The sequence below is a fragment of the Taeniopygia guttata genome, chromosome 1 (assembly GCF_048771995.1).
Source record: "Taeniopygia guttata chromosome 1, bTaeGut7.mat, whole genome shotgun sequence".
NCBI classification, from domain to species: Eukaryota; Metazoa; Chordata; class Aves; order Passeriformes; family Estrildidae; genus Taeniopygia; species Taeniopygia guttata.
The window spans coordinates 105,766,382-105,779,543 of record NC_133024.1 but is presented as its reverse complement, the minus strand read 5'-3'; the positions used below and the strand labels follow the sequence as shown (position 1 = coordinate 105,779,543).

At 37.6% G+C, this 13,162-nt stretch overlaps 1 protein-coding gene and 1 long non-coding RNA gene across 17 annotated transcripts in view; both read left to right on the top strand.

Moving 5' to 3' along the window:
• The window catches only part of DMD (dystrophin), a 1,135,802-nt gene that overhangs the window by 342,016 nt on the left and 780,624 nt on the right, over positions 1 to 13,162 (top strand). The window lies entirely within an intron of this gene.
• LOC121470894 (uncharacterized) overlaps positions 1 to 13,162 on the top strand; it is a 69,869-nt gene extending 56,707 nt beyond the window's left edge. The window contains exon 2 of the long non-coding RNA XR_005982172.2: positions 1 to 13,162. This exon is cut by the window's left edge and continues 32,083 nt beyond it. This is a non-coding gene — a long non-coding RNA (uncharacterized lncRNA).

Here is a 13,162-nt window from a genome sequence, read left to right as displayed (position 1 = left end):
GAATTTAATGTAAAGAAACATCTGTGAAATTTGGAGTTGTGAATTTTTATTTAATCCATCATTGCTGTTTGAATCTGCTCTCAGTAAACTCAAGAATGGGACAAGACTGTCTTCTTTTAGTAGCAATACTAAGAAGTTGCCAAATATTTGGGAGGAAAAAAAAAGACCAAAAATTTAGGCAGCATTTTCTATTAATATATTATATGCCATAAAAATAATATGGATTTTTTTTCTGTCAAAAAAGCAAGCAATGGACTCAAAAAAAAAAAAAGCTAAATCAAGAAAGGAGGAAGGTGAATAATATTTAATATGCATGTGCAGTGAATTCAATTTCTATTGCATCATTAAGGCAAAATAAAGTATCTGTGGGATGTGGGATATGTCAAAGAGAGCTTCAGACAGAAGCAATGTACAGGCAAAATAGAAGGCTATGATTAGCCCTTACTATTGAAAATAGCATAAAACCTTGGCATTACTTTGCCTACTAAGTAGAAAAATAATGTTTGTTGGGGTGTTGAGTTCTAAAGGCAGATACAGCCTTTCCTCTATAGAAATGATATAGTAAAACCAGTGTAGCACCTTTAAAGGGTCAAAACTGTTATAGGTTGTTAAAATCTGGTTATTAAAATTCTTAAGGAGACGCTTCTGGCCAAATTCAAGTGCAAAGGATACCACATGACAAAGCCAATAGTATGGATTGTATTTAGCAGTAAATGTGAGGTAGAGAGAGATAGCAATAGAAGAAGAGGTAGTGAGCGGGAGAGTGACAGACACAGATTAAGTAGAAAATATCTCCACTCCATGGATCCTGATGGTCTCCTGTTGATCCTCTTCTGATTTTCTCTGTGGCAAGATTCTCACAAAACATAATAGTTCAATGGATTAATGTATGTTCAGGCCATGTTCACATCTCTCTAGACCTGAGATAATTGGCAATAGCATTGCCTTTCTTTTATCTCAAACTCCCACATAGTGGCCGACTCATAGTCCAAAGTTCCTATCAGGAGGCTTATTCAGAGAAGGGTGGGCTTTGGTCATTGCAGCTTCTTGATACAGATCTGCCATAATAGGCCAAAAGTCCTTCACAACGATGGTCAAGCCATGAACCACATTATTTCATTCTCTCACTTGGGTTATTGTTCTACAGAAAATGTGAAAGATCAATTGGACTCTATTAGTGTGTTCAGGTATGAATGAAATACTGTAAAACTTATTCTATACATTAACTTAAAAAGTGACTCTCATACAAATATTGTGTGCAAGCTTTGGACTTCAAACTGGAGTGAGTTCTTATCCAAGGGAAAACATCCTGATTTCTTGCAGTTACTGAGATAGGATCCTTCATGCAACTGGCTTGGAATCATCACAGTCATGAAAATAGGCCTCTTACTTGCAAACAGAGTTCTCAGTACTGACAGGAACACAAGGCCAAAAGCTGGGTTTCAGGAACATATGCTTCCATCAAAGAACAGTAAGCCATCAGAAAACTCATGTGATTTGAAATTAGATTTTGGACTTTTCAAGGCAGTGATCATTGCTTCTTGTGCACGTGTTCTGAGCATAGGAAAACATGGTTGTACGCTTTGAAGTCTTCAGATGCCAGAGGCTTACTAGAAAATGCTAATACTAATAAAGGCCAATTAAACATTTGTATCATAATGTTGTAGCACCATGCATGTTAGTATTTTAAGTACAATATTCTCACACAGCTAGTGGATTAGCTGTCAGAAAGATATCACACTGTGTCCAGGAGAGCCTTGTGTCTGTTGTAGTAATTTCCAAACAATTCAAATTCTCTTTGGTTCCTTGTTTTCTTCCACCTTTTTGTTAGTTTTTTTTTTTTTTTTGTTGTTGTTGTTGTTTGTTTGGGGTTTTTTGGGGTTTTTTTTGGTTGGGTTTTTTTTTTTTTTTTTTTTGGCTGTTGCATGTTGGTGGGCTGTTTCTTGTAGAAATTAAAATGCTGGCTGGCTATATATTTATTTTCCACTGACTGATGAGAACTATGATTTGTAGGTGGTTTCTGGAGGGGGAGAGGGCTTTTGTGTAGAAGGGATGAGTTTGCTTTCTTCTGAAGCACTTTGCTATTGCCAGTTAGTAGCTGTGAGGGAAGTTTGTCTTTGAGAGGCATTGGCACAAGCAGTTGAAATTTATAATTCTTCAAAGCCTCATAATAGGTAACATGAATTTGTTAGAACTCATATGGTGAATGAAACAAACCTCGTTCATAGTCTCCTTTTTTCTGAATGAATATTGAATAGAACAGATACTCAGATGTCAGATTTGGGACAACTTCAGGACGGGAGGGATGACATAAAACTTGGGTTTTCTTACATTTGGTTATTTTCATCTACTTAATACCTCAAGTTTTAAGATCCTGCTTTCAAGAAGGAGATTGGCACAGTAGTTTGCTGTCAAAAGATTTTCAAATTATTATGTAAATGTGAATATTTATAATTCCAGAGTTTAGTATTACAGATTTGAGAATACTCAAGTTCCAATATGTCATTTTCTTGTTATTGTTTCATATTTAGTAAGGCAAGATAATATTGGTTTTTGGGGTTTTTTTAAAGGGCTACATTTTGGCTCTGTTGCACAAAATAATTAGAATACTAAAAGGAATTACTGTGATGTATATTGGGTATTTAACAGTGAGACTTTATTTTAATTTGGCTGCCTATTTGAAAACTACTGATTTTTAAAAAACTCAAGAAATTTTCTCAATTTCTGTCGCTTGGAGAAGCTGTTGAGAAATTAGAAAAAAAATGTGAATGTGTTGGAAGTTCTGACAGAATAGAAGTTTGTCAAAGTGAATGCAGTATTCAAGATGGATTTTGCTGGAACACTGGAATATATATACTTAAAAAGTTACATATGGTCCCTAAATGTGACATCCTTAAAGGCAGTTTGAAGGACACAAGTAAAGGTGTGCCAAAACTAGGCCAGAATGCTGCCTTAGGTTAGGACCCTTAGCTAAAAACTACTGTCAGCTCCAGATTTCACCTACAAATATAGGAAAGGTCTTCCCAAATATATAAAAAACATATGAGAAAAAAAAAAAAAAAAGATTATTGTTCTGGGTGTCTTCAGCAAGGTCCAAAAGCAGAATATTAAGAAAATATTTATCAGTCGAGCACGCATGTAATTTGGTTTTTTCCCCATAATCTCACAGGCTCTAGCAATTGCAACTCAAAGACTTTCTGATCCACTACTTGTTTTTGGTGCTTAATAAGCTTCAGTGAATGTCTCTTCTGTGAGTTTCTTGGTAACTCTTTGAATTCAAGTCACTTTTAGCATCTGCAGCCTTCTGTTGGCAACAGGTTCCGCAGCTTTGCTAACTCCTGGGTGAAGGAACACGTCCTTCTGCATGTGCATCTGCCACATGCTGGCTTTATCCCAGGCCTCTCCAGCTTCTTTTAGTGGATCACTGTTATTTAATATCTTCATTAATGGCACAGACAAAGGGATCGAGTGCACCCTCAGCAGATTTGTGGATGACCTCAAACTGAGTGGTGCAGGTCACACACCTGAAGATCAGGATGCCATCCAGGAAGACCTGGTCAGGCCTGAGAAGTGGGACAATGGGAATCTCATGAAATTTAACAAGTCCAAGTGCAAGGTTCTGCAGCTGTGTTGGGGCAACCCCTCATGTCAATACAGGTTGGGGGTTGCAAAAATTAAGGGCAGCCCTGCAGAGAAGGACTTGGGGGTGCTGGTGGTGAGAGGCTGGACATGAGCCAGCTGTGTGCATTTGAAGCCCAGAGAGTCAAGTGTGTCCTGGGCTGCAGCCAGAGGGCCAAGAGGGGCGATGCTGCCCCTCTGCTGTGCTCAGGTGAGACCCCACTGCAGAGCTGCAGCCAGCTCTGGGATCCCAGCACAGGAAGGACATAGATATGTTGGAGGGAGTCCAACAGATGATCAGAGGGCTGGAGCACCTCTCCCACAGTGAAAGGCTAAGAGGATTGTTCAGCCTGGAAAAGACAAGGCTTTGGGATGACTTAATTGTGGCCTTGCAATACCTAAGGGGAGCCTACAGGAAAGCTGGAGAGGGACTTTTTGCAGGGGTGTGTAGTGATAGGACAAGAAGGGAATGGCCTTAAGCTGAAATAGGGAAGATTAACATTAGATAATAGGAAAAAAAACACTGTGAGGGTGCTGAAGCACTGGAACAGGTTTCCCAGAGAAGTTGTAGAGGGACCATTCCTGCGAGTGTTCAGGGCCAGGTTGAATGGGATTCTAAGCAACCTGATCTAGTGAAGAGTATCCTTCTCCACAGCAGGGGGATCAGAACTATATGATCTTCAAGGTAGTTTTTTTTTTTGTTGAAGGAAGACTGACCAGTCTCTTGTTCTGCTGGTTTCTGGATTCTACTCTTTTACAGTGCTTAAGTAATCCAGTTTTCTCTTTCCATGAAGTGAGTCTTACCATATTTTCTGCATGGATGTGAAACCACGTGCACATTAAACGCGATCTTAAGATTGTACTTAGGTGTATAAGAAATGTCCTTTAAGAGTCTGAAGCACTATATAATCTCATAGCTGTCTAAATAGAAGTATACTCAGCATATTTTTTTTAGCTGAGACAGCACATATTTTGCAAAATTGTGAGCTTTGATTATAAACATTATAGTAATTTAAAGGAGGACTTAATTAACACAAGCTAGATTACTGCAAGAGATTTGGTTCCCATGCATTTAAATGTATGAGTTTTAAATTATTTACAGTCTACTCAAAATCAAGTTACTTTACACTGGAACTCTTGTGATAAAGTTTTCCTGAAATGTCAGTGAACCAAGAAATGTAGGAAGGAGAACACATATTTGAATGAACAGCAAACTATTATTAAAAAAAATAAATTTCAAAATGCATTTTTGATTACTGATATCTTCTCAACTTATTGTAGGTTGATTTGAGCTAATTAAAAGCAGGTAAATATGATTTTAAAATAGGAAACAATTGTGGTTCTGCTGTAGTGATCTTTATGTAATCTGTTTATGCTCTTTTAATTATTGCAGTTATGATCATTTTTATGCATTCTACAATTTATTTTCTGACTTGTTGTTGCACAAATTTATATTCTTTCAAGTGAAACTGAGAAGTAATAAGTACAAAGTCTGTTTTAAATATTTGTGTTCATGTTTCCACAAACTTTATTTAGAACTACAACGCATGAAAGTCCAGTAAAGACCCCACCTTCCTGAAACCAGATCAACCACTCTTCAGGGTAACTCCCCCCAGTTTGCCTACTGAGCATGACGGTCTGTGGTGTGGAATATCCCTCTGGCACCTCCCTTGACCTACTGCCCACACTGCTGGGGATGCAACCCAGGGCACAATTGGCTTCCTGGGTCACCTGTCCCAACTGTGCTCCCTCCCAGTTTCTTTTGCTGACCTTTTCACTGGCAAGCCATGAGGCAAAAAGAAAAGTCTTTGACTTAGGATAAACATGACTTAGCAAAAAACAAATCATCAGTGTGTTATCAACACCATTCTCATTCCTAATCCAAAACACAGCACTGTAACAGCTACTGAGGAGAAATTAATGAACTCTGCCCAGATGAAACCAGGACACTGTCATAGCAGAACTCCCTCTAGGATGAGACTTACATTCAGGTTGTTCCAGTGCTGTAGACTCATAGAGGGATTTGAATTGGAAAGGATCTTTAAAGGTCGTCTAGTTCCCACCAGGGATAACTCCCAGTAAACCATGTGTCTCAAGGTCCAGTCTGACCTTGAATGTTTCCAGAGATGGGACATCCATCACATAACCTGTTTCAGTGTTTTACCAGTATAACTGTATAAGAAAATCTTCCTTAAGTCTTGCCTAAATATCCCCTTTTTTAGTTTAAAATTATTACCCCTTATCCTATTGCTATAGACTGTATGAAAATATCTGTCCTCATGCAAAAGAGATTTAGACAGGAAATACCACAATACTCAATAAAATTAATAAAAATCTGTAAATACTTCAGAATTTTCACAAAATTCATTTCCATTCCAGGAAAAATGGAAATCTCAAGGTGACATTTGTCCCTAGATCGTTATGGGTGTCTTTCTATGGGGCTTAAATAATTTAGTAGGAGTAAACAAGCAACATTTCCTAGAACTTTCAGGAAAAATTTCCTGACTTTTACAGTAACAGAAAATTTTGAAAGCAGTAATGAACTCCAGAAAACCAGTTATTTATTTTGTAAGTATCTTTGAATAAAGGCTCATTTAGTCCTCATTGATTTAATAGTGTGTGACACTAAACAAAACTGGCATTACTCATAAATTTTTTGCATATTTTTAGTTTAAATTCCAACATTCAAGGGCTGATTAATGTCAGGCAGTTGCCTGAGCAAGCTTACACTCTACAGTAAATAACACTTTTTAATTAGTCCTGATGTGGATTGGAGACCGAATATCTGATTAACATTCATAGCAGCAGTTGAGTGAACATCATGAATTGTGTGAACCCGTGCATTGTGTAACCCACAGTAACCTCTCAGTGTTACATACATCATGTCCACACACTACCCATATATTGTGCTGGTATTTGCATAGCTACTTCCCAAAGGCCCAGTAATTCTGAGAAGAGTGTGCTAAGTCAGACACGGTGTCCCCTTATGCATTAGTCCTGGCAGCAATGATGTGTGGGCCTGCAGGCTGTTCAGGACCAGCCACTGGAAGCTCGCCTAGGCAAATCAAGGAGGGTGCCCATGCTACAGAAGTTCCTGTTTGTGTTCCCAGGGCACTTAATGTGTGAGGATTTGCATGACTCAAAAAATATTGTCATTGCTGCTGGGGATACTGCTCTATAGTCAGTTGGCAGTGACAGGGTGGTGCCATCTGCAGTGGGGGTGTTTCCCAGAATTCTTCTAAAAGAGATGCAGCTCTAAGTCTTTTTCTAAGGCTCCTTCACGTCAAAGTTTTCTTTTAAAAATTGTTGAATGGAATTTTTGAGTGGAAAAATAGATTTGTCCCACGTCTATTCTCGTTTGCTGCCTTGATTTATGCATTCAGGGATGTCTTTGGGGATACTCTTTTCTCAGTTTTAGAAAACGGTTCTGATTTTGGAAGATGGAAACCTCTGCAGTGCATGTGCGGAACTTTCCTGGTCAAGATTTTGGTGAATGATACAGGGAGTTCCATGTCACACTCTGAGCCCTGATGGTTGCAGATTTGAGTCTCTGAGACTGAGCTGTGTGGGCTTCAACTGAGGAAGCCAAAACCATCTTCCCCAAGCTCTGGTGTTACATGTGGCTTTCTGTGAGCAGATGAGTGGTACTTTTTGTGTACTGGTTCATTCTCTGTCTTCAGGCTGCTGTGATGTATTTCTAGAATGGTGGGTAGTTTCAGGGTGAGGGCTGCTTTTTTCACACTGCTAGTTTTATAAGAGTGACATGCAAACAATTAAGATTAAATTAAACCCTACATTATCAGTTTTATGTGTGCATATAGATATATATATAGAGATATGTAGTTAACTGATGGGCACATGTGATATAATCTAACAAAAAGATAAATAGATTTCTAGAGCCACTCGTAAGTTATTAACACAAAAAATGCAACTAAAATGCAAGCTAAAATCTCATTATTTCTTCCTTATTCTCTCTGCTACAGTCAATTTTTAATGATTGCTTTTAAAGAGAAATTCATCCTATCTTGCTGTTTTTATTAATTATGAAAAAGGATCCAGATTCACAAATCTGTTACATAATTTCCCTTGAGATTCTTTGTCATTTATTGCCAGATATTACAAAGGAAGCATATGCCAATCATTTTTGTTAGGCTACCATAATTACTTGTGGTGATTTAAGGTGTATGTGCATGCTACCTGCTGGTAGCTTAAACACAGTTTAACTTACCTTGTTAAACATAACAAATATTTTGAACCTGCTTACAGACAATAATGTGCAGAACTCATAGAAATATCAACTCAGAATCTAGTCAAGATATCTTCTAATATTGTGAACAGTTATCATTTCATTGATTTTCCACATAAACAGTTATTTGTGATTTGATGAGCTAGAGAAAGAAAAATGGAAAATTTATATTCTTTTCAATGTAAGAAAATTATGTAATCTATTTGTTACCTGCATACATTATTTACATTAGGAGCATTCCAAGAGAAAAATGGAAAAGAAATATATGGAGAAGAAACAAAGATGCTTTTTCCTTTTTTTTCCCCTTCTTGCCAACATCCTGAGCATACCAAATCGCAGTATTGGTACCAACATGGGGGAGTAAAACATGAGGTTTTAAAGAGTGCTAGAGTCATGGGCTTACATAATCAGATAATGTAAAACCCAACTATAACAGGCTTTTGGCCGTTTTTAAAATCTAAAAACAGACCTCATGACTTCTGTGAGGTGTGAAGTAGAATGGATGTGAAATGAGGAGCAGACTGGTCTGGTGGCAGTAAGAGAATGGCTGTCACAGATTTCAGGGTGCTGCAGCCTTGGGCAATGGTGCCACACACAGCTCATCCTGGGTGGCCAGGCTAGCAAGCTGCTGTATGTGTAAATTTGAATTAGAAGTTTTCTACTTCTGTTCTTTTCCTGCTGTTTCACTGTGTTGATATATTAAAAAAAAAATTAAGCCAAGGAACGGACTATGTGTAAAAACTTTATCCTTTTAGCCATGTAGTCTTATAGGCAGATTTTCAGTTTCTAAAGTTATGCTGGACTTCTCCAGGTGGGAGAAAAAATGGAGTAATCTATTTTAAACTCGTGCCTGAGCTCAAGCAGAGGGGGTAAACTTGCTCTTTTAAGCATGTAATTTAAATTAATATCCCATTTACTGGAAACAAGCTTGTTGGGAATAAGAACAGTGGTTGTAGGGGAAGTGCCAGAACAGCTCTTGGTTGTAGTGCTTGCAGTGAGTCCTTCTGCTCAGCTGGGCTTCAACACAGAACAGCAGTTAATAGAGTAACCTTCACTCTGGATAAATAAATGCTGGCCCTTCTTTTTCACCAAGTGAAAATGATCACCAGCCAGCTCAGATGTGGTGGCATAGATTTTACCATTGCTACAGATTTAAATGGCAATATTTAAAATAATTTTTTGCTTTATTTAACTATTCCAATTAACAAGGTGACAGGGAGTAACTGTGTGTGTGTGCCAGAAAATACTGTAAGTTTGATTAAATGACTTGTGACTTAAGGATGGAGGGCGAATCATCCACTTACAGTCAGTACTAAAGGTTCAGTTGAGACAATGAAAAGACTTTTGGAAGAAAAAAAAAATATTTGCAAGCAATGCTATCTCAGATATGTTAAGAGGTTAGTTTTTATTTGGCTACCAAATTGCATTTGTTCTTCAGGAAGACTGCTCACTGGAAAAGACTAAATACATAATTTCATTACTTATTCATTTTCTGGTTGATACCCTACTTCCCTTTCATCACTCCTTTGTGATTTTTGTTGAAATAATAGTCAGGTGTTTCTTCAAGGCATGTTAATGAAAGACAAAAAAACCCCAAAAACCTGACCCAGCAATTAGTGGGAATAGAAGCATGGCAGGAAATGTCAGAATTCATGGCTTTTGCACTTTCTCAATAGGTGATGTCAAATCAAACAAACTGGATGATGTGCTACAATGACTCAGTTTACTCAGCTGCCATTTAAGGTACTTTCTCTGTTTTGGTAGACAGTGCCACCACTTTCCAAACATACAAATGGAACTACCAGTATTTGAGTCATTGTGTAAAGTCAAACTGAGTTTCCTGCTAAAGCCTTTCTGCAAATGGGACATCACATTTGCCTGTTTCACATCCTAGTCAGAGGAGATCTGATCAAGATTGTCTCTTGTTTAAATAGCATTTGTAATTCAAGTAATAGCAATGCTTTATAAATAAGGAATTTGTTCTTTTTTTTTTCTTATTAATGAAAATTGCTATTACTTTTCTGGTTTAATTACAGTTGCACCTATTTAGAAGCGTGAATATCTGCCTATTACAAGTATAAACAGTAGAAGAGGTCTGTCTCATTTATTTTCAAATATGATATTATGTACCTAAAGGGATTCCAAAATAAAATTTTGAAATTCCACTTAACCTTTATACAACTTCTGTAGTCTGTGTAGAAAAGATTTAAGCTCTAAAGTGATGAAGAAAGTGCTGCTGAAGCCTGTCTGTCAATAAGAGAAGAATCCTAATACAGAAAGGGCATCTTCATATGTGAGGAAAACAGAATCTGCTACGTACCCTGGATGTCTGTGTAAAAATTAAGTTGTTCTCTAAGATTCAGAACACCGGACAAAGGGCAAAAATTTCAGAATCCTATTCTGCTCTCTGAGGTTTTGCACTAAAGCTTGTTATTTTCATCAAGACTGAAGATACTCCCTTTTATTCTGTTTTCTAATAACAGAAAATAATGGGTAGGGGAAAAAAATTACTTGAATAACAAATATTTTTGGAACAGTCTGCTGTGGTACTGTTCCTCTCTTAAATGAAAATCTTAGCCAAAACTGTTGCATTTGGCACCTGCTAGATACAGTTTGTGTTTCTCCACTGGTGAGAGAGCCAGTGGGCTGGCTCTTCCTTTCGAAAACCCTGCATTTTAATCTTTCCAGCTCCTAATGTCTAAATATGCTGTTAAACTACCCACTACAGCACCCAAAAATGCCTAAATACTGTAAATTAAAACAATACAAGTGTTCTCAAATATGTAAATATGATTAATATTCCATCTTCTACTGAAAATTACATCTGAGATAAGACTATAAATAAAATTAGTTTTTAGCTTATGGTAGTTTTCTTCTTTATAGCTCTCTTTGCAGAGTGGGGAACATAATTATATTTATACTTGAAAAGAAAAACACCTTCATTGCAGTCAATTATTAGATTGCATGAAGCTGGTTATCTTGTCAAAAGAAGAGCTCCTGTCCTTGACTGAATTGATAACTCACTCTTTAACTCTTGTAGGAACTTGCTGAGTGTATGTTCATTCCCACTTCCAGCAGGTTTCTTTTGATGCCATTGCCAGTCATCCATTCCTAATGGCCTTGAATATCATATGCTGCAAAATAAGAAATGCTTCAATGACATTTTCTGGCTAGATTAAACTGGTGAAAAAGAGAGCTGCCAGATTTGTTTTGTGTATCCCTGTAAGCTTTGTATTGTTTAATTGAAATGCAGTAAATGCCAACCTTGAACACCCACTGCTTGCCAAACAAATTTTGTTTCCTTTAAAATATTTTAAATTACACATTTATGACTTTTAATTTAGAGGTGAGTCTCTGGGAGCTAAAGAAAAATGGGTAGATATACTAGCGTAATTGTGTGTGTCAATGCATCTCTTTTGCTGTTCTGGGAATGTATGGCACTTAAAATGAGATTTTCTGATTTATTTTAGAATGAAAATAACACAATATTCCTCAGAAATTTGAGTGTATACAAATGTCCTTGTCTGTAAAGACACTAGACAAATAGACTGACAGTGCTGAGGGGAAAATACACTTTTACAAGAACAGAAGTCCAAGGAGGGTCTGGTATCATTCCCTAACTTGAGGGTCTGTGTACGAAACCAGCTTCTACTCTGGGTGCGTGTATCCTGTCCTTGAGCATGAGCTCTTTAAGGCAGTGCTGGGTGTTCTGGGCCTGCTGTAGGCATTGTGCTTGTTGCCCTGTTGAAAGGCACAGGAACATTTGGTTCTCTGACTGGGAGGATAGTGTGACTTCTCTAGGGGAGGGTGGTACAGCGTCCTCTCACTTGGTCAGTAGCAATCATTTCTAAAATAGTGGTGCCTGTCAGTTACTCCTCTATGTAAATCCCTGAAAAATTAGGTTAGAAAGCAAAAAAAGAGATGCCTATCATAAATCCTGGGAAAAAGATTGGATCTCTGACAGTAAGGAAGCAAAGTGCTTGTGCAGTGTTTGACCTCCAACTACACAACAGAGAGTTTCAGCTGCAGCAGAAGGGGCGCATCCATGTTCTAACAGGGAAAAGAATGCCGAAGGGAGGAAGGATGGCATGGCTGGCAAGTTATTGTTTGCTGTTTCCCATGAGTCCATGAACCTAAGGCCTAATTAAACAATGCCTGGTGCATCTTTCTTCCCTCTGGAGTGGCACAATATCCTTTTCTGCTGTAATAGTAATCCAGCATCAATGAAAGAAAATGTCAGTCACTTTGATGAACTTCCCAGCAGAACTGAACAAACCAGAAGCAAGGATGTTGGGGAGAGAAATTGAACTTTTAATATATTTAGCAGAGCAAGAACAAGTATTTATAGTCCTCCTTTTATTAAAACTGACTTAAAAGATCTGCTGAGAGCAGTTCAATATAATTTCTTTATTGTTTTGCAGAGTGAAACATCAGATATTTTGACTGCAAGAAAAGGCTGATTCTTTAAAGTCTTACTCAGGGTAACATCTGTGAGCCAACTAAGTTTCATACTGACACCTATTCAACAAAATTTAGAGACTTATGAACTGAACTTGAGACAATTACTTGAAAAAGTTATATAAAGACTCATGCTTTATGTCCTTCTGCCATTCTGGATTGTACCTTGTCTTTCAAATTTTTTAATTACAGTCAGCTCTCTGAGGTCCTGGCCAAACTGCAGAGCACCTCTGCCTCTCTGTTCCATAGTCCTGCATGCTATGGGCCCAGATGGAATGCACTGCAGCTCCCTCCCAGGCTCTGCAGTCCAGGTTTCCTGTCCCTTATGGAGTCAGAGGTCTTGTCCCAAGGTCAAATCTCTGTTGTTTCCCCATCCTAAAAGTCTGAAAGGCTTCTGTGTCTGTTACTTTATTGTAAGCTGATATTTCTTATGTACACCTAGTATAACCTTAAATCTTTTTCCTAGTGCCATGATGAATCTTGAATTCTCTGTCTTTAGAGTGCCTTTTCTCTTTTAATTAATTCTATGTTTCTCTCCATCTGCTGATAGTTGCTAGATTTCCAGTCTTGTGATGCACTAAATAACAATCTGAACTGATAATAACAAGCCAATAATGCTGTAAAATGCATAAGAAATAGCATCCAACTTGTCTTACTGTAAAAATCGTCTCACAGTCTAGTCTGCCTCAAATGAAAAGTGTAATCTAAGTGCATATTTGTCTCCAAAAGAAAATGAAAAGTCAGAGATGTCTTCTTCAACCAAGTTTTTACCATTTGTAATTTCTCTTAAAAAATGTGAAAATATATCTGTTATGTAACATTTTTAGGAAACAATAAAAA